Genomic DNA, 22,403 nt, shown 5'->3' on the forward strand with positions numbered 1-22,403 from the left:
TACAAGTATATTAAGGGCAAGAGGATAACTAGGGAAAGAGTAGGGCCCATTAGAGACCAAAGTGGCAATCTGTGTGTGGAGCCAGAAGATGTAGGTGGGGTTTTAAATGAATTTTTTGCATCTGTGTTCACTATGGAGAAGGAAGATGTAGACATAGAAATCGGGCAGGGGGACTGTGATATACTTGAACATATTAGCATCGAGAGGGAGGAGGTACTAACGGTTTTAGCAGGCTTAAAAGTGGATAAATCCCCAGGCCCGGAAGAGATGTATCCCAGGCTGCTGTGTGAGGCAAAGGAGGAGATTGCAGGGGCTCTGACACAAATTTTCAGAACCTCTCTGGCCACAGGGGATGTGCCAGAGGACTGGAGAACAGCTAAAGTAGTACCATTATTCAAGAAGGGTAGTAGGAATAAACCAGGGAATTACAGGCCAGTGAGCCTAACATCAGTGGTAGGGAAATTATTGGAAAAAATTCTGAGGGACAGAATTAGTCTCCACTTGGAGAGGCAAGGATTAATCAGGGATAGTCAGCATGGCTTTGTCAAGGGAAGATCATGTCTGACTAATTTGATTGAATTTTTCGAGGGCGTGACTAGGTGTGTGGATGAGGGTAGTGCAGTGGATGTGGTATACATGGATTTCAGTAAGGCTTTCGATAAAGTCCCACATAGGAGGCTGGTCAAGAAGGTAAGAGCCCATGGGATCCAGGGTGCCTTGGCACATTGGATCCAAAACTGGCTTAGTGGCAGAAGGCAGAGGGTGATGGTCGAAGGTTGTTTTTGTGACTGGAAGCCTGTGTCCAGTGGGGTACCGCAGGGATCGGTGCTGGGTCCCTTGCTGTTTGTGGTCTACATTAATGATTTGGATGTGAATGTAAAAGGTATGATCAGTAAGTTCGCAGATGACACAAAAATTGGTGGGGTGGTAAATAGCGAGGAGGGTAGCCTCAGTCTGCAGGACGATATAGATGGGTTGGTCAGATGGGCGGAACAGTGGCAAATGGAATTTAACCCTGAAAAGTGTGAGGTGATGCACTTTGGAGGGACTAACAAGGCAAGGGAATACACAATGAATGGTAAGACCCTAGGAAAGACAGAGGATCAGAGGGACCTTGGTGTGCATGTACATAGATCCCTGAAGGCAGCAGAACAGGTGGATAAGGTGGTTAAAAAGGCATATGGGATACTTGTCTTCATTAGCCGAGGCATAGAATATAAGAGCAGGGAGGTTATGACGGAGCTGTACAAAATGCTGGTTAGTCCACAGCTGGAATACTGTGTGCAGTTCTGGTCGCCACACTATAGGAAGGATGTGATTGCTTTGGAGAGGGTGCAGAGCAGATTCACCAGGATGTTACCTGGGCTGGAGCGCTTCAGCTATGAAGAAAGACTGGACAGGCTGGGGTTGTTTTCCTTGGAGCACAGAAGGCTGAGGGGGGACCTGATTGAGGTGTACAAAATTATGAGGGGTATAGATAGGGTAGATAGAAAGGAACTTTTCCCCTTAGTAGAGGGGTCAATAACAAGGGGGCATAGATTCAAGGTAAGGGGCAGGAGGTTTAGAGGGGATTTGAGGAAGAACTTTTTCACCCAGAGGGTGGTTGGAATCTGGAACTCACTGCCTGAAAGGGTGGTAGAGGCAGGAACCCTCACAACATTCAAGAAGCATTTGGATGAGCACTTGAAATGCCATAGCATACAAAGCTACGGACCAAATGCTGGAAAATGGGATTAGATTAGACAGGGCCTGATGGCCGGTGCGGACGCGATGGGCCGAAGGGCCTCTTTCTGTGCTGTATAACTCTATGACTCTGTGACTCTATGAATTAAAAACAAAGGCCAACAGCTGGAGCCGTGTCTCAACCTATGGAGACATATTCCTTTTGTATTGCCATAACTACCCCAGATAAGAGTTTTGATGGTCAAAAACAGATGATGTAAGAGTGTTATCAGACTAAAAGTCTGCATAAGCCAGGGTGCTACGAACATGGCATCTTTATGATTGGGTTTTGGGTTTGGGTGTCAGCCAGTGATTGGATCAGAAGGAGATCATGGCCTAAAAATTCGGTTGCTTTGCGACTCCCGTTAGTGCCTTAAGAGGGTGCTAATGGGGCGCAATGCAGCTAGCGCCTGGGCGTGGCGCCGCCAACGCCTCCCGCGAAATTCAGCGGGAGATTAGTGGTGGCGGTAACCGTTAGCGCCCCGCGGCACTGCCCCGCCAATCGCTGCTCCCTACCTTCTTCCAATCACTCCCCCCATCGCTGCTCCCCTCTCACCCTCACCCGATCACTGCCTCCCATCCCTCCCTCCCTTGATCACTGCCCCCTCCCTCTCCCATTCACTTAGCACTTTCCTATCCCAATCGCTGACCCCCCTGCCTCTCATGATTGCTACTCCCCTCCCGTCCCTCACAATCACTGCCCCCACCTCTCACAATCATAATAACAGGAAATAGGAGCAGGAGTCGGCCATGCAGCCCCTCGAGCCTGCTCCACTATTCAGTAAGATCATGGCTGATCTTCAACATCAACTCCACTTTCGCTATTCACATCATTACTCCCCTCCCCACTCTCCCTCTCCCGATCTCTGACCCTCTCCCTCTCTCGGTCCCTCCCTCGCTCTCCTGGTTCCTGTGTCCCTCACTCTCCCAATTGCCTCCCTCCTTCTCCCATTTTCTGCCATCCGTTCCAGATTCCTGACCCCTCGCTTACACTATCTCTGCCCCCCTCCCTCTCCTGATCACTGCCCCCTCCCTCCCCCATCAGTGCCTCACCTCCCCTCCATTCTCCCCTCAATCACTGCCTCCTCTCCTCTCCATCCTCCTCCTCCCATCGCTGCTCCCCTCGCTCCCTTCCTCGATCACTGTCTCCCCTCCCTTTCATTCCCCCTTGGTCATTGGTTCCCAATCGCTGCCCCTCCCTCTCCCAATCGCTGCATCCCTCCTCTCCTGATTGCTGCCCCCTCCCTCTCCCAATCACCGCCCTTTCCTCTCCCGATCACTGCCTCTCTCTCTCCCGATCACCACAACCCTCCCTCTCCCGATCACTGCACTCCTCCCTCCCCCCAATCACTGCCCCCATAGGATCATCCTGTACCACTTCATTGGCTTTCATAGATTGTGACAGTACATACTTTAATTTAGAATCTACTAGTCTCTGTATTAAACATACATGAACATAAAATAAAACAAGTCAATATGATTGCACTTTTAATCTAAATCTAATTTACTTTTATGATTACATTATCATATTAAATCTGATCTTTGAACAGATGTCAGCTGTGACTCAGTGGTAGCAATTCATCTCTGAGTAAGAAGGTTGTGAGCCCAAGTCCCACTCCACAGACTTGAAGAAAGTCTTGGCTGACACTGCAGTATTGAGGGAGCGCTGCATTGTCAGAGATGCCCCTTTTCGGGTGAGATGTTAAACCGAGGCCCCATCTACCCTTTCATGTAGAAGTAAAAGAGCCCATGGCGTTATTTCAATCCTGGATAATATTTATCCCTCAACCAAGATTCAACCTCAAAACAGAATGGCCCAGAAATTCGGGTCGGGGGCTTCCCGCGGGTGCAAGCCCCCGACCTACACTTACATATCGCGCTGACATTTGAAGACTGGGCCTGCATGGATTTCCAGTCTGTGGCCCGGTTCAGCTCCCGGCGCGCTGTGCGTGCGTGATCCAGCGGCGTACTTAGTGCGATGAGCTGGCTGGGATCACGTGAGAACTGGGCAACCAATGGGAGTTTGCAAAAGTCCATTCATGAGTTAGACATAAGACCTGTCAAACTCATGAAAACTCCGGGCGCCCAAAACAGTACTTAAACTTCAAATAAAAGTTTAAAAAATCCCACTAATTAAATGAACAATTAATAACTGTAAAAAACTATTTTAAACAATTATTCAAATTTCTGCAAAAAAAAATTTTTCAAGAAATCGGGTCCAAAAATACACTTACCTTACTGTAAATTCTTTAAAAATAATAAACCTGTGGAAAAAAAATTCTAACTTTAATTATTAGACCACTTACCTTTTAAAACTAAGTCCTTACGTCTGCTTTTTCCATTCGTAAAAAGTGGAGGCCTTCACGCACGGACAAACCTGTCAAAAAAAACGAAGTTCAACGCGTACGCGCTGCCTGAAACGTCGCACGTGAACCGCCTCTTAACCCCTTGGTTCTGAGGAGAGGAAATGCCGGTTTTCCGCGCATGCGCTGTGCATGCTGAAATCCGGCACTTCCAACGGGCCCACGCGTGAGTACCCCGTCCGTACTCACGCATTGGGACCCGAATTACTGGGCCATTATCTGGTCATTATCTCATTGCTGACTGATGGGACCCTCATTGGCTGTAAAGTGCTTTCGGACATCCTGAGGTTATGAAACATGCTTTATAAATGGAAGTTCTTTCTTTTGCTCTTCTCAGGAGTTGGACCAGGGCAGCAGGGGAGTGAAGTCAGCCTCATGCCATTAATATGTTCTCAGAAAAATGGGTCTGATAACAAAGGTGTTACCAGGCATTCACACAACCCAGCACACAATTAGCTGATTCAGATTGCAGGAAACCTCTGCTAATTATATTGATGGTTTCATTGGCAATTTAAACCAGTGAACTGATCTGATCAAGGATACCACCTAATTCTTTAACTAAACTGAAACAAGCAAATTCAATATCCACGACAGGGAGGCAGAGCAGCACAGAGTCTCAAGGTTAATAGTGAAACAGTAGAACCAGTGGACACGACCTGCGCTTGAATTGGGGTAAATCCAAAACTAATCTACGGAAACAATATTTCAGTGAGCGAGTGGTCAATCTATGGAACAGGATCTCGAGGAAGATGGTGGAAGCAGTTAGTATCAATTCATTCAAATGCAAATTAGATAGATTACTTTCAGAAAATAACATTTTAGGATATAATATGAGTATTTGAGACATGGCATGTGGTAAGTGTAACATGCTTGGAAGGAACAGGTGACTTTGGACCGATTGTTCCCAAAGCTTTCCACGACTGGGGATTTTCTTGTGTCATTTCTGGGTCTGCTGTAGACTATTTGATAGAGATTGATTGCTATGATTCGTCAACCACTCCATTATCGTTGTACCATGTGACTTCTGACGTAATAAAACTCACTACGCACTTGGTTTGAGCATAAAGCAAGGCTTTAATCAACTTGTTTCAGAACATGGAGGTCTAGTTGTACTTCACTGGTTCCTTGTCTTACAAAATGTCTCTGGAAAGCTGGGCCTACGCCCGAGTATTTATACTCCTTGGCCACCAGCTGGCCGTCCAGCATTATTTCACGAGTAGTTTCTTGATGAATGATGAGATTTATAACAACTTCTTCTTAGGCAGTCCCTCAGAACTAAGGATGACTTGCTTCCACACTAGAAATGAGTTTTCAGGTGACTGATGAGTCCAATGCGGGACCTACAGTCTCTGTCACAGGTGAGGCAGACGGTGGGTAGGGTGCTTGGGTTGACGTGCGCTCCTTGCGCTGCTTGTGCTTGGCTTCTGCTTGCTCCCGGCGAAGAGACTCGAGCTGTTCAGCGCCTTCCCGGATGCTTCTCCTCCACTTTGTGCGGTCTTGGGCCAGGGATTCCCGGGTGTCGGTGGGGGTGTTGCACTTTTTCAAGGAGGGTTTGAGGGTGTCCTTGAAGCGTTTCCTCTGCCCACCTGGGGCTCTCTTGCCGTGTCAGAGCTCCGACTAGAGCGCTTGTTTTGGGAGTCTCGTATTGGGCATACGGACGATGTGGCCCGTCCATCGGAGCTAATCGAGCGTGGTCAAAGCTTCGATGCTGGGGATGTTGGCCTGAGCGAGAACATTGACGTTGGTGCGCCTATCCTGCCAATGGATTTGCAGGATCTTGCAGAGGCAGCGTTGGTGGTACCTCTCCAGTGCTTTGAGGTGCCTGCTGTGCATGGTCCATGCCTCTGAAGCATACAGGAGGGCGGTTATCACTACTGCTCTGTAAACCATAAGCTTGGTGCTGGGTTTAAGGTCCCGGTCTTCAAACACTCTCTTCCTCAGATGACCGAAGGCTGCACTGGCCCACTGAAGGCGGTGTTGGACTTCGTCATCGACATCTGCCCTCATTGACAGTAGGCTCCCGAGGTATGAAAAGTGGTCCATGTTGTCCAAAGCTTCATTGTGGATTTTGATAATCGGGGAGCAGTACTGTGTGGCGGAGGCAGGTTGGTAGAGGACTTTTGTCTTACGGATGTATAGTGTAAGGTCCATGCTCTCGTACGCTTCGGTGAAGGTGTTGATGATGGTTTGTAGTTCGACCTCAGAGTGTGCACAGACGCAAGCGTCGTCTGCATACTGTAATTCGATGACAGAGGATGGGAGGACCTTGGATCTGGATTGGAGCTGACGGAAGTTGAACAGTTTCCCATTTGTTCTGTTGATTAGCTCCAGTCCAGCGGGGAGCTTACTGAGGGTGGGATGGAGCATTGCAGCCAGGAAGATCGAGAAGAGCGTTGATGCGATGACACAGCCTTGCTTGACCCCAGTCTGTATGTGAATTGGGTCTGTGGTGGATCCATTGGTCAGGATCACGGCTTGCATGTCATCGTGAAGCAGGCGGAGGATGGTGACAAACTTTTGAGGGCAGCCGAATTTGAGGAGGACACTCCATAATTCATCATGGTTGACGGTGTCGAAGGCCTTTGTGAGGTCAAAGAAGGCCATCTACAGCGGTTGGTGCTGTTCCCTGTATTTCCCTTGTAGTTGACGCGCGATGAAGTTCATGTCTATTGTGTCCCTTAGTGGGCGGAATCCGCATTGCGACTCTGGGAGGAGCTCTTCAGCCACTGGGAAAAGGCGATTGAGGAGGATTCTTGCGATGACTTTCCCTGTGGCAGACAGCAGGGAGACTCCTCTGTAATTACTGCAATCGGACTTGTCACCTTTCTTGAAGATGGTCATGATTACGGCGTCTCTAAGATGCCCAGGCATGCTCTCCTCCTTCCAAGTAAGAGAAATGTGACTACCAGGATGGTAGAAGGCAAACTAAATGGACCTTAGTCTTTTTTCATCCAACAATTCCTATATTTCTATGTTCCTAAATTATTTAGATCCATTAACACAACATAAATTTATGACATGCAGGTCTTTTTAGCAAGACTCAGGTAGCCAAGCCTGGTTTATCTACTTTACTGGGCATTAAAGAGGAAGCACCAGCACACAGGATTATCAGGTCCTTGGATATCCCAAAAGAAGAGATGTTCCTAATGTCACCAGATTATCCCACCCTCAAGGCATCTAGATCTGAAAAAGGAAGCCAAATCATGCTTTTACCATTTCCATTCCTGTGTGCCAATTCTTTACATTTGAAGAAGTATATTTCTGGAAAAAAAGCAAGAACTCAATTAATCTTTCTATAAAGGTACTGACTCTCAATCAGGACCACCTGGATTTCTGAATATAAATGCTGCAACGCGGCTTAAATTTAACTAGCTTTGGTTTTCCACATCGCTTGTTGCTCATGGATTTAGGCACTGCACTGTTATATAGAAACATAGAAACATATAGAAACATAGAAGATAGGAGCAGGAGTAGGCCATTCGGCCCCTCGAGCCTGCTCCACCATTCAATGCGATCATGGCTGATCATCCAAATTCAGTACCCGGTCCCTGCTTTCTCCCCATACCCCTTGATCCCTTTAGCCTTAAGAAATATATCCAACTCCTTTTTGAATATATTTAATGAACTGGCCTCCGCTGCCTTCTGTGGTAGAGAGTTCCACAGGTTCACCACTCTCTGGGTGAAGAAATTCCTCCTCATTTCTGTCCTAAATGGCCTATCCTTTATCCTTAGACTGTGTCCCCTGGTTCTGGACTCCCCGACCATCGGGAACATCCTTCCCGCATCTAGTCTGTCCAGTCCTGTTATGAGATCACCTCTCATTCTTCTAAACTCCAGCGAGCACAAGCCCAATCGACCCAATCTCTCCTCATACACCATTCCTGCCATCCCAGGTATCAGCCTGGTGAATCTTCGCTGAACTCCTTCCATGGCAAGAACATCCTTCCTCAGATAAGGCGACCAAAACTGCACACAATACTCAAGATGTGGTCTCACCAAGGCCCTGTACAGCTGCAGCAAGACATCCTTGTTCCTGTACTCAAACCCTCTCGCTACGAAGGCCAACATACCATTTGCCTTCTTAACCGCCTGCTGCACCTGTATGCTTACCTTCAGCGACTGGTGCACAAGGACACCCAGGTCTTGTTGCACTTCCCCTCCTCCCAATCTATTGCCATTTAGATAATAATCTGCCTTCCTGTTTTTGCCACCAAAGTGGATAACCTCACATTTATCCACGTTATATTGCATCTGCCATGTTTCTGCTCAATCACCCAACATGTCCAAATCATCCTGGAGTTTCTCGACATCCTACTCACAGCACACACGCCCACCTAGCTTTGTGTTGTCTGCAAATTTGGAAATATTACATCTAGTTCCCTTGTCTAGATCATTAATATATATTGTGAATAGCTGGGATCCAAGGACCGATCCCTGCGGTACCCCACTAGTCACTGCCAGCCACTCGGAAAAAGACCCGTTTATTCCAACTCTTTGCTTTCTGTCTGCCAACTAGTTCTCTATCCAAGTCAATACCTTGCCCCCAATCCCATGTGCCTTAACTTTAATCTCTTATGCGGGACCTTATCGAAGGCCTTCTGAAAGTCCAGATACACCACATCTACTGGTTCTCCCTTATCTATTCTACCAGTTACATCCTCAAAAAATTCCAGTAGATTAGTCAAGCACGATTTGTAATGATATCAGCAAATAGTGATGGTATTTGCCTGTTTGATTATTTATGCCTTACCAGCATATTTGCCTGATTGATTACTTATGCCTGACCAGCAGAGGGCATGTGAGAGACAAGCAGTTTAGTTTAGTTTTGGTTTCGTTTTAGATGGATCTCTAAGATGGTGTCTCCTGTAAATGCTGTTAACAGAGTTGTAATACTTTAGATAAAAAGTCATTCTCTTTCATAAATGTCTCGTCATTGAACCCACATACAAATCGATACATGGTGTCAGAAGTGATTAAAAGAGATGAAGAGAAAAAATCTGAAGTTAAATCAGCTCTCCACATATTAGCAAGCCAAAAGAGAACATCGTTACTTACCATTGGAGAATAGCTAACGAAGTGAAAAAATGGTAGGATTACACCCACCGGCGAAGCTTCAGTTGACAGGTAATGTGGCTGAAAATTGGAGGAGATTCAAACAACGTTTGGAGTTGTATTTATCAGCAATCGGAGCTGACGAGAAAAGTGATAAAATGAAAGCGTCAGTGTTCTTACATGTCGTGGGTGATGAAGCGCTGGAGGTGTATAATAACTTCGCATTCGCTGCTGATGGAGACAAAATGAAGTTGGATAAAATAATGGAACAGTTTGAGGCCTACTGCATACCTAAACGTAACGTGACGTTTGAGAGGCACAGATTTTTCACATGTGTACAGAAAATGGGAGAGACTATTGATCAGTATGTGACTGAACTGAGAAACCGAAGCAAAACATGTGAATTTGGGGGACTGACAGACTCGCTGATAAAAGACAGACTGGTGTGTGGTATTCCAGATAATGGTCTAAGGGAAAGACTGCTAAGAGAGCAAGATCTAGACCTGGGAAAAGCCATAGCACTGTGTAGGGCTACAGAGACCGTGAAGTCGCAGGCAAAGGAGCTGTTCATTGACAGTAGCTGCAACGTGGATGCAGTGAGAAAGAATGGACACAAACCGTTTAACAAAAAGAGCGACAATGTGAAAAAAGAGGCATGGCCAGCGAACAAAAACGAAAGGGGCAATCGAAAGTCATGTAGTCGATGCGGTACACAGCATACACCAAAAAAGTGTCCAGCATATGGTAAAACATGCAATAGTTGCAACAAAAACAACCATTATGCCCGTTGCTGTAAGAACCAAGCGCAACAAAGTAAGGTCCATACAGTAGATGAAAGCGAGATAGAGGAGTTCTATGTAGATGCTTTGTCTGAAAACAAAAAAGAAAAAAGAGACTGGATGTTGACACTAAAAGTGAATGACACACACATTCCATTTAAATTGGATACTGGAGCACAAGGTAATGTGATATCAGAGACTGATTTTAAGAAAATTAGACCCAGACCAAAGATACATGGAATAAAAGTAAAAGTGACAGGATACTCAGGTACTAATATACCAGTGAAAGGAAGATGCATTGTCAAAGTGACACACAAGGACAGAGAGCACACGCTAGCATTAATCGTGGTGCCAAAAGATGTGCAAGCCATATTAGGTTTAAAAGCCTGTGAGAGACTGAACCTGGTAAAGAGAGTCCTCGTTGTGGAAAGCGAAGGAGAGGCAGTCTATGATGAACTCATGAAAGAGTACAACGACCTATTTCAGGGTCTAGGCTGCCTTCCAGGAGAACACACGATCAGAGTAGATAAAAGTATGCCAACGTTCATATATCCATGCCGAAAAGTTCCGTTTGCTCTTCAAAAGCAACTGAAGGCAGAGTTGGACAGGATGCAAAGCCTGAACGTGATTCAGAAGATAGATGAGCCAACTGAGTGGGTGAGTTCCCTCGTCGTTGTGGACAAAAAGAATGGAAAGCTCAGAATTTGCCTGGATCCAAGAGATCTAAACAGAGCAATAAAGAGAGAGCACTTCAAGCTTCCTACACGTGAGGAAATCATGTCACAGTTTGCAAATGCAAAGTATTTCAGCAAGTTAGATGCATCATCAGGATTTTGGCAGATGAAATTGGACGAGGCAAGTTCAAGACTGTGCACGTTCAACAGTCCATTTGGCAGATACAGATTCCTAAGGTTACCATTTGGCATTGCCTCAGCTCCTGAAGTGTATCACAAAACTATCCATATGATCTATGAGCACCTGGAGGGAGTTGATACATCAATGGATGACATCATAGTATGGGGAACCACGAGAACTGAACATGACGAGAGACTGAAAAAAGTGCTGGAAGCAACAAGGAAAACAAACCTGAAGCTGAATAGAGAGAAATGCCAGCTCGGGGTGACAGAACTGACATTCGTGGGAGATATCCTTAGCAGTGAGGGCATCAGACCAGATCCCAGAAAGGTGTCCGCCATTGAGAATATGCCAAAGCCACAATGCAAAAAGGACGTGCAGAGGTTTAATGGAATGATCAACTACATGGGTAAATTCATATCCAACCTCTCAGAAAAGATGGCGCCACTGAGACGACTAACTGAAAAGAACATAGAATGGGAATGGAATCATGAGCATGAGAAGTCATGGAGCAATCTAAAGAAACTGCTCACAGAGGAACCAGTTCTGAGGTTTTATGACCCAGCGAGACCCATCAAGATATCATCAGATTTATCACAGATTGGGCTCGGTGCCGTTCTTCTGCAAAGATATGACTACTGGCAACCTATTGCATATGCATCGCGCTCAATGACAGACGCGGAGACGCGATATGCTCAAATAGAAAAGGAGCTGCTCAGCATCACATACGCCTGTGAAAGATTTCACCAGTTTGTGGCAGGACAAGCAATCAGTGTAGAGACTGACCATAAGCCCTTGATTGCATTGTTCTAAAAGCCACTAAATAGCTGTCCGCTTAGAATACAAAGAATGATGATCAGGCTGCAACGCTATACACTGAATGTTGCGTACACACCGGGTAAGCTGATGTATACAGCAGACACGTTGTCCAGAGCTGTTGACCCAAGTGAGCCCGCAAACACCAAAATGGATGAAAAAGTGAACGCCGACGTGGACATGATCACAAGTGCACTGCCCATAGCAGATGCAAAAATGGAGCTCATAAAGACTGAGACAAACAAAGATGAAACAATGAGACGACTGAGGAAAAGCATCTTGGATGGATGGCCAAACATGAAGCAAGACTGCTCACCTGACATGGCAGAGTACTGGAACTGCAGGGCGGAACTATCAGTGGTTGAAGACATCATCTACAAAGGAAGTAAAATAGTTATCCAAAGAGTCTGAGAAGAGAGATGCCAAAAAGAATCCATGGAGGACATCTGGGAATCGAAAAGTGTAAGAAAAGAGTACGAGAGGTGATGTACTGGCCACGAATCAACCAAGATGTGACAAATGAGGTGTCAAACTGCACAATATGCCTGAAATATCGAGCAAGCAATCCGGTAGAACCACTAAAGCCACACCCAGCGCCAGACAGACCTTACCAGAAGGTAGGCGCTGACCTATTCGTATGTCAAGGGAAGGACTATCTTGTAGTCACAGACTATTACTCCCTGTATCCAGAGGTGTGTAGACTGTACAGCACCACTGCAGATGCTGTGATAACATGTATGAAAGCCATATTCTCCAGACATGGCGTGGCAAGCGAGGTCTTCACAGACAACGGACCCCAGTTTTACAATGCAAGTTTCCGACACTTTGCCAAAGAGTGGGACTTTGTCCACACAACGTCAAGTCCTCACTTTCCACAGTCCAATGGTCTAGTGGAAAAATAGGTCCAGACAGTGAAAAGACTGATGTACAAGGCAAAAGACAGTGGAACTGACTTCTACCAGAGCATGCTTGTATACCGCACAACGCCGCTCGAGTGCGGTATGTCACCAGCCCAACTCCTTATGGGACGTCGGCTAAGGTCAAACCTACCCATCCCGGAGAACCTCCTGAAAACAAAAGAGGGGGAGAAAGTGAGGAAGTTCAAAGAACAACAGAAAGAAAAGCAAAAGTACTACTATGACAGAGGAACACAAAACCTACCTGAATGCCACACTGGTGACCAAGTAAGGTTCAAAGACAAAACAAACATATGGGCCTAGAAATTCAGTACAGCCACTTTTGGGGCAGTAAAGTCGGGCGGGCGCTAAAGTTAGCGCCCGCCGGGAAGTGGAGGCCACTTCGCCGAAATTCAGTAGCTTTGGCCAAGGAGTTTGGGCGAGCGCTGAAACTGGCGTTGCACTCCTATCTTTAGGCGCTAAGCCGGCGGTGCGGACTGATAACGCCGAGGCCGGGCGCAGCGCAGGTGCGGTCATGTTTTGATTGACAGCAGACACCCTGACGCCGGCCAGCTCTTAAAGGGGGAAGGGTCGACTTTGTCTGCAGCCACGCCCTGGATAGTGGAGCCCTGCAGCTAGGCCTGAACACTGCTGGTGGACCCAAATAGCGCCTGAAGCCATGCAGAAGGCCCATGAACGAGCGCAGCGCTTCTCAGAGCATGCTTTGAGGGTGCTGCTTAGGGGATTGGAAAAGAACAGAGAGATCTTGTGCCCGGACAGTGGCAAGAAGGCTCCCAGGAGGCAGTACAGGAGAGCCTGGAGGGAAATTGCCCTGAGGGTGTCAGCCAACAGCGATGTCCCCAGGACTGCTGACCAATGCCGCAAGAAGTACAACGACCTCAGTCGGTTGGTCAGGGTGAGTACCCTTTCCAGTGTCCTCCTCATCCTTGCATGTGCACCTCACATTATGGACAAAGGGACCTCAAAGGCCTAATGGCCAGCCCTCCTCCCGCAGCTATGGCACTGGCATGATCATCAATAGCACTCTCTGCACTTAACACACTGGCCAAGCTATTCGACCATGGGAGGCAGTGCACACAACAACAGGGCACCACACTGTACTTAGAGGCCATCCTTTCTCTTGCAGGCCAAGCTGGCGTGGAATTTGTAGAGCCAGACTGTCACCGGGGGAGGCCGTCCCCAGTTCCAGCAGCTCAGTCAGCTGGAGGAGAGCGTGGCTCGACTCATGCGTGGCCGGGTGACTGGCCCCGTTGCTATTGGAGATGCCGACCCTGTGCTGGGACCCAATGGTAAGGACATGACCGTTTGGACCTCTCTGGTTCCCCTTGCGCTTCAGATCTACATCCTTTGCCACTGTCCCACCAATGCGCATAATGGCACCACTCATGCCTCCCTCGCTGATGCCCTGTCCTCACTCTAAAGCTACTCTTGTACCTTCCTGCTTTCAGCTGGTGAGGAGGAGGTCCCTGAAGCTGAGAGTGCCAGTCCCTCGGAAGAGGAGGACGACGAGGACCAAGAGGAAGGCGGCACATCGGGGGAACCCTCATCCGCGCCAGGGGATGGCAATGGAGGGGACACGTCTTGCCTGGAGGAGAGCCAGGGGGAAGTGTTGCAGGGGGGTGTAGCTCTTGGGCCCAGTGGCGTCCTGCCACGCGGGAAGGGTCGGGCAGCATGGCGCCCTTCTCCCCAGAGGGGGGAAGTGTTGCAGGGGAGGGCAGTTGCTGGGCCCAGTGGCGTCCAGGCACGCGGGAAGGGTCGGGCAGCTCGGCGGCCTTCTCCCCAGAGGGAGAGTCCGCCCTCCAGTCCGGAGACGGTCCTCGCCCAGGAGGTGCGTCTCCTTGATGAAATGTCCGCGGCCTCGGAGCGGCGCCACAACGAGTTCATGGGGGTTGTGGGACAGTTGCCTCAGGCCATTGAGTCCCTGGCTCATAGTGTGGCCAATTTCGGGGACTCACAGGCCAGGGGTGTCGAGCAACTCGCGGCAGCACAGGCCAGGGGTGTCGAGCAACTCGCGGCAGCACAGGACGCGAGTCGCGAGTTCATGAGTGGTGCCGTCCAGACACTGGCTGATCTGATGCGGGCACAGACCAGGGCAGTTCGCGCACTCACTTCTGCCACACTCGCTGTGTCATGGAAGCATCGCCAGGGCACCCGCCGCCCTGCTGCAGCACAGCGGTCTGGCCTTCACCAGATTGCAGCGCTTGCTGCAGTGCCAGGCCGGCCGAGTGCCAGTGTCTCTGGTGACCAGCGAGCGCCTGGCATCAGCCAGCTTGCCCCCATTGCTGCAGCTGCCACTGCCACTCCCCCAGCCAAGGTGCGACGAGCTGCTGGAGAGACTGATGCTGGCCAGCCACAGCTGCAGCAGTCAGCAGCCCGCCCCTCCAGGGCCGGACCTCGTCTAGGCCGACCCCCAAGGGCATCTGCCGTCACGCATTGTGCCCCTCAGGAGCCTTCCCCCAGCCTTGCAACACCCACAGGGCCCAGGTTGAGGCGGAGCAACAGGTCGGGCAGGGGCCGGAGAAGCCTGCACAAGGACTCGCCCTCTCGGCACACCAAGTAGAGTGTGTTGCCAACTGTTTTTTTTATATGGGGGTGTTTGTGTTCTGGAGGGGGGGGCTTATGTTGGAAAGGCCGAGGATGAAGGCCAATTGGAAGGACAATTTTTGTTATTCCTCCCCAGGTTGTGGGAGTGAGATATGTTTTTCACTGTTTTTTGGGGGTCTTGTCTGTTTTTCTGTTTCATGTGGGAAGGGCCCTGAGTTTGTTAAATATAGCTTTTTATTTATTCAGCTTGTCCAGGTGTCATGTTTCAAGTGGTTGTTGCGTTAACCGGCTGAGGGCTTGCGGAGCGGCTGCATTCAGGTGCGTTCATTGCCACAAGCCATTCCCTGACAGGGGGCCTAGAAGTGTCGTTCAATAAGCCGCCGGCGGACGGCCCTTGGACCTTGTGACTCCCTCCTGGGCTGGTACTCCTCCTCCTCCTCCTCCTCCTCATGGTCCTCCTGCTCGTCCTCCTGAGGTGGTGGTCCAACGCGAGGTGGCAGTGCCTGAGTCCTACGGATAGCCAGGTTGTGCAGCATGCAGCAAACGACGACGAACTGGGAGACTCTATCCGGCGAATACTGTAGAGATCCGCCGGAACGATCCAGGCAGCGGAACCGTTGCTTGAGGACGCCAATCGTTTGCTCTATGATGTTCCTTGTGGCTTGATGGCTTTCGCTGTATGCCTCCTCCGCAGGGGTCCTGGGCGCGCGGAGCGGGGTCATGAGCCATGTACACAAAGGGTAGCCCTTGTCCCCAATAAGCCATCCCCTTGGTGGAAGCTGTGCCTCGAACATGTCAGCCACAGTAGTCTGGCGCAGGATAAATGCATCGTGGCTGCTTCCTGGAAAGCGGGCATTGACAGCTGGGATGCGCTGCCTGTGGTCACACACCAGCTGTACATTGAGGGAATGGTAGCCCTTCTGGTTGCGGTAATCCTCGGCATTGTCGATAGGTGCCCGCATAGCCACATGCGTGCAGTCAATGGCGCCCTGCACCATGGGGAAGTCGGCGATCCTGGCAAATCCGACTGCATGCTGCTCCTGCCTCTCTAGGGTCATGGGGAAGGAGATGAATTGGTGTCTCCTTGCGAAAAGGGCATCGGTGACCTGCCGGATGCAGCGATGCACGGCGAACTGGGAGATGTTCGCTATGTCCCCAGCAGCGGCTTGGAAGGAGCCGCTTGCATAAAAGTTCAGAGCCACCGTGACCTTCACTTCCACCAACAGAGACGTCCTGCACATCAGCTGTGGACGCAGATCTCTGTGAAGCAGCTGGCAGATCTCTGCAACCACCTCCCTTCTGAAGCGCAGCCTCTTAACACAATGCGCGGCAGTCATGGTAAGATAGGACACCTGCTGCCAGTATTCCCTGAGTGGGTAAGGCCTACGTTGCCGACGCCTGATGGCCCCTCTGCGTCGAGGCATGGCTGGCCCTCTCACACAGCGTCTGCGAGCCCTTCGCACATAATGCTGGAACTGAGGGTTGGAACCCCATGCAGCCCCCATAATAAACTTGCAAACAGTGAAATCACAATGAGTCTAATTTCCAAGCTCTGGCCAGAAGCCAAAAATACCTCTCCTATATTGTCCCAAATCAGTAAGGTCTGTTCCTTGGTCTCTGTCCAGAAATGCAAAGCACTAAAGTCATTGCAGCAAAATGGCTGGCCTTTATAGTTCAGTCTAAGTGCCCTTTAATTAGTGCTCCCCGAGGCCCGCAGGGCCTCTGCTGCGTTCCAGTTCACAGTTCTTAACAGCGCCACGCCCACATTGGTCGGGCGCCACTGAATTTCCGGTTTGGGGCGCACAAACAGCGTTGCACGACGAAATGACGTCATAAGCTGCGCGCGCAGCTGAGTGGGCGCAAACACTTTGCGCCGGCGCTAAATGTCAACTGAAGTTGGGCGTAGGCGCAGATCGGACTGCGCCCGGGCGCTAAGTGCCTAGCGCTGGAAATCCACCCCTCTTAAGGCGTTAACGGCTGGCGAACGCTACTGAATTTCTAGGCCATGGACTCAGAAGGGAACTGTCCTGAGTGAAGTTCAACCAAGATCATACACCATTCAGACAGATGAGGGTGCTGTTCTGTGAAGAAATCATCGAGATCTTCTCATGGGACCAGCCACAGCAAGTCAAAAGACTGATACTGTTGAACAACCTGATCACACAGCTGAGAAACCATCATCGGAGGGAACAACTCAGATTCAAGGACAATCAATCAGAAAATCCTCAAGACACATGAAGCCTCCTGAGAGACTCATTGAGCAAATTTAAGGACTCTTGTTATAGAAGGAAGTAATGTTATCTTATTCTTTCTTCAAGTTCTAGGCATTTACATATTTCATGTGAACACACAAAACAAGGTTGAAAAACCTTGATCATGATAATGATAATGTAAGTTCATTAAGAGTTACAGTTAAAATGCAGAGTAATACAAAGAAAACATGTTGTTAGATAAAAGTAAAATACTTCTGTTTTAAGAAAGGGAGATGTAATGATATCAGCAAATAGTGATGGTATTTGCCTGTTTGATTATTTATGCCTTACCAGCATATTTGCCTGATTGATTACTTATGCCTGACCAGCAGAGGGCATGTGAGAGACAAGCAGTTTAGTTTAGTTTTGGTTTCGTTTTAGATGGATCTCTAAGATGGTGTCTCCTGTAAATGCTGTTAACAGAGTTGTAATACTTTAGATAAAAAGTCATTCTCTTTCATAAATGTCTCATCATTGAACCCACATACAAATCGATACACGATTTACCTTTTGTGAATCCATGTTGATTTTGTCCGATCCTGTCACTGTTTTCCAAGTGCTCTGCTATTACATCTTTTAAAATGGACTCGAGCATTTTCGCCACTACCGATGTCAGGCTTACCGGTCTGTAATTCCCCGTTTTCTCTCTACCACCTTTTTTGAATAGTGGGGTAACATTAGCTACCCTCCAATCCATGGGTATTGTTCCAGATTCCATCAAATGTTGGAAGATGATCAGCAATGCATCTACTATTTCTAGGGCCACTTCCTTAAGTACCCTAGGATGTAGAATATCAGGCCCTGGGGATTTATCGGCCTTCAATCCCATCAATTTCCCTAACACCATTTCCCTACAAATACTGATTTCTTTCAGTTCCTCCCTTTCATCAGATCCTATGTTCCCCGGCATCTCTGGGAGGTTATTTGTGCCCTCCTTTGTGAAGACAGAACCAAAATATGTAATATAGTTGGTCAGCCATTTCTATGTTCCCCATTATATATTCCCCTGATTCTGACTGCAAGGGACCTATGCTTGACTTCACCAATGTTTTTCTCTTCACATATCTATAAAAGCTTTTAGTCAGTTTTTATGTTCCCTGAAAGCTTACTCTCATATTCTATTTTCCCCTTCTTAATTAATCCCTTTGTCCACCTTTGTTGAATCATAACCTGCTCCCAATCCTCAGGATTATTGCTTTTTCTGGCCAATTTATATGTCCTCTCCTTGGATCTTATGCTTTCCCTAATTTCCCTTGTTAGCCACAGTTGAGTCATCTTTTTTGTTTTATTTTTATGCCAAACTGGGATGATCAAATTCTGTAGTTCATCCATGCGGTCTTTGAATGTTTGCCATTGCCTATCCACCGTCAACCCTTTGAGTGACATTCCCCAATCAATCCTACCCAACTCGCGACTCAGACTATCGTAGTTTCCTTTATTTAAATTTAGGACCCTAGTCTCTGAGCCAACGACTTCATTCTCCATCTTAATGAAGAATTCGATCATATTATGATCGCTCCGACCCAAGGGGCCTCGTACAACAAGGTTGCTAATTAATCCTTTCTCGTTACATAATACCCAGCCTAAGATGGCCTGCTCTCGGGTTGGTTCCTCGACATATTGGTCCAGGAAACCATCCCGTAAACACTCCAGGAATTCCTCCTCCACAGTATTGTTACTAATTTGGTTGGCCCAATCTATATGTAGATTAAAGTCACCCATGATAACTACTGTGCCCGTATTGCACACATCTCTAATTTCCCATTCAATGCCATCCCCAACCTCAGCATTACTGTTTGGGGATCTGTATACAACTCCCACTAACGTTTTCTGCCCCTTGGTATTTTCAGTTCTACCCATACAGATTCCACATCATCAGAGCTAATATCCTTCCTTACAATTGTGTTAATCCCTTCTTTAACCAGTAATGCTACCCCACCTCCCTTTCCTTTTTGCCTATCTTTCCTGAATATCGAATACCCCTGGATGTTGAGTTCTCAGCCTTGGCCATCCTTGAGCTACGTTTCCGTAATCCCAACCAAATCATATTCATTTACCTCTATTTGCGCAGCCAATTCATCCACCTTATTACGAATGCTCCTCGCATTAAGACACAAAGCCTTCAGGCTTATTTTTTTAACGCTCTTAGACCTATTAGAATTATGATTTACTGTGGCCATGTTTGATTTAAACCGTTGATTTCTCTGACTGCCACTTTTGTTTTTCTCCTTCCTGTCTTTTGCTTTTATCCTTGTTTGCCTTTCCTCTTTCCCCCTGCTCAGGTTCCCAATGCCCTGCCATCTTAGTTTAAACCCTCCCCCAGTGCACTAGCAAACACTCCACCTAGGACATCAGTTCCAGCCCTGCCCAGGTGCAAACCGTCCGGTTTGAACTGGTCCCACCTCCCCCAGAACCGGCTCCAATGTCCCAGGAACTTGAATCCCTCCCCGTTGCACCATTCCTCTAGCCATGTATTCATCTGAAATATCCTTCTATTTCTACTCTGACTAGCACGTGGCACTGGTAGCAATCCTGAGATTACGACCTTTGAGGCCCTATTTTTTAATTTACCTCCTAACTCCCTATATTCAGCTTTTAGGACCTCATCGCGGTTTTTACCTATATCGTTGGTACCTATATGCACCACGACAACTGGCTGTTCACCCTCCCCTTCCAAAATGTTCTGCAGCCGCTCTGAGACATCCTTGACCCTTGCACTAGGGAGGCAACACACCATCCTGGAGTCTCGTTTGCGGCCGCAGAAACGCCTATCTATTCCTCTTACAATAGAATCCCCTATTACTATAGCTCTACCCCTCTTTTTCCTCCCATCCTGTGCAGCAGAGCCACCCCTGGTGCCAGGAAGTTGGCTGCTGCTACCTTCCTCTGATAAGCCATCCCCCCAACAGTACTCAAAGTGGTGTATCTGTTTGAGAGGGGGTGTCCACAGGGGACCCCTGCACTACCTGCCTGCCGCTAGTACTCTGCCTGTTAGTCACCCCTTCCCTTTCTGCCTGTCCAACCTCTACCTGCAGTGTGTCCAACTCCGTAAACGTGCTATTCACGACGTCCTCAGCATCGCTAATGCTCCAGTATGCGTCCAATTGCAGCTCCAGCGCCGCAATGCAGTCTGTCAGTAGCTGCAGCTGGATACACTTCCTGCACACGTAGTTGTCAGAGACACAGGAAGTGTCCCTGAGTTCCCATATAGCGCAGGAGGAGCATACCATGTGGCCAAGCTGTCCTGCCATGACTTACCCTTTAATTAATTGAAATTAAATTAAATGAAATCAATCCCAGCAATTACACTACAGTTAAATGGTTTACCAACAGTCCCCGCTACACCAGAGAGACCTTAGCAACTATAAATCACAGAGTTAAAGTTTAAAAAGAGAGAAATACTCACCAACCAATCACTTACCTGCTTTCTGGTGACGTCACACTTCGATTACTTTTTACTTCTCTCCCTCCCTCTGAGCTCGGAGACTGCAGATTAGTATGCCTACCTGGACTCTGGCGCTTTTATCCCGCCTCTCGACCCTCGTTCCTCGCAGGTTCGCACTGCTGCTGCCGCCGCTGCTGCTGTGGGGCCTACCTGGACTCTGGCGCTTTTATCCCGCCTCTCGACCTTCGTTCCTCGCAGGTCCGCACTGCTGCCACCGCCGCTGCTGCTGTTCTTTCTTAGCCCACTTATTTGTTGGTTTAATTGTTGATTTAATACTTGGCAACTCTCAAAGCATTTGATTAATTAACAGCACTTATATGCAGTAATAACACCAAACCTGAAAAGTCAAATGATTGTGAACAACAGCACAAATCCATCACTCATCGCTCATCACTGTACTTTCAGTTATAACATGGAAATTAGTACTCTATTGCCCAGCTGGAGGTACAGAGCACGAGCAATTCCATATCAATAACATAAGAATACGTGCAATAAATAAAAATGATGCACAGGTAATTGAATAAAACTCCCGAATATCTATTGGATCTTTCAACTGACATTATTCAACCTTCTCTGGATATTTTGCATGGTTTACATTTATATGGTCCGAGCAGTGCAAAATTGTAATGCACTTGAGGGATAGTCTTCGGTAGCAGGATAGGCGTCCTGGAAGGATGGGCTTTGATAGGAAGGTTATGCGCTAGAATGACAGGCTTCCAAGTTCATTTACTGAAAGTTTCAGCATCATGTTTTCTCCATTGAAATGGCACCCGCCAGGAGGGCTACCCCTGTATTCTGCTGTGGGGCTTCAAATCAGGCCCTGCTCTGCAAGCACGAGCTCTCAACCATAGCTGTTTATAACACTGGGAACTCACTTCCATTATGTCAATGAGGCTTATCCCAGACTTACAAGATGGTTCATTGCACTAAATCTTAAAGGAAGTGATTTTCCTGCACTGCCTGACCTATCATCGAGCTTATGCCTGATTGGCCAACTAATGCCATACTCTCATCTTCTGGTGATATAGTAGTAAGGAAGAACTTGCATTTATATAGCACCTTTCATGACTTCAGGATGTCATAAAGCACTTTACAGCCAATGAAGTGCTTTTGAAGTATAGTCACTGTTGTGATGTAGGAAACGCAGCAGTCAATTTGCACACAGCACGATCCCACAAACAGTAATGAGTTACATGACCAGATAATCTGTGTTTAGTGATGATGATGGAGGAAAATGTATTGTCCAGGACACAAAATCTAGGCTGACATTCGCAGTGCAGTACTGAGGGAGTGCTGCACTATCGGAGGTGCCGTCTTTTGGATGCAATGTTAAACCGAGGTTCCATCTGTCCTCTCAGGTAGATGTAAAAGATCCCATGGCAAAAAGATATATTACAGCATTCTTTTAATTTTTCAATTGCTTTGCCACATTGTATGTACATTGAAAAGGGCCTGTTACTCACAGGTCCTTTTTTGGAGTCTCCCTATGCTAATTTCTCTCTATTTATTGTATACCTATGTACCACATTTTTCCAACCAATCCTTTACATTTACCGACATAGGCATGATGGGCGAATGGCCTCCTTCTGTGCTGCATTATTCTATGATTCTATGGTCATAATTGAATTTTATTTGCTCCATGCGGGACCACTTGCATA

The sequence above is a fragment of the Somniosus microcephalus genome, chromosome 1, assembly GCF_052327205.1.
Source record: "Somniosus microcephalus isolate GS21.2 chromosome 1, FLI_Smic_1.0, whole genome shotgun sequence".
In the NCBI taxonomy this organism is placed as follows: domain Eukaryota; kingdom Metazoa; phylum Chordata; class Chondrichthyes; order Squaliformes; family Somniosidae; genus Somniosus; species Somniosus microcephalus.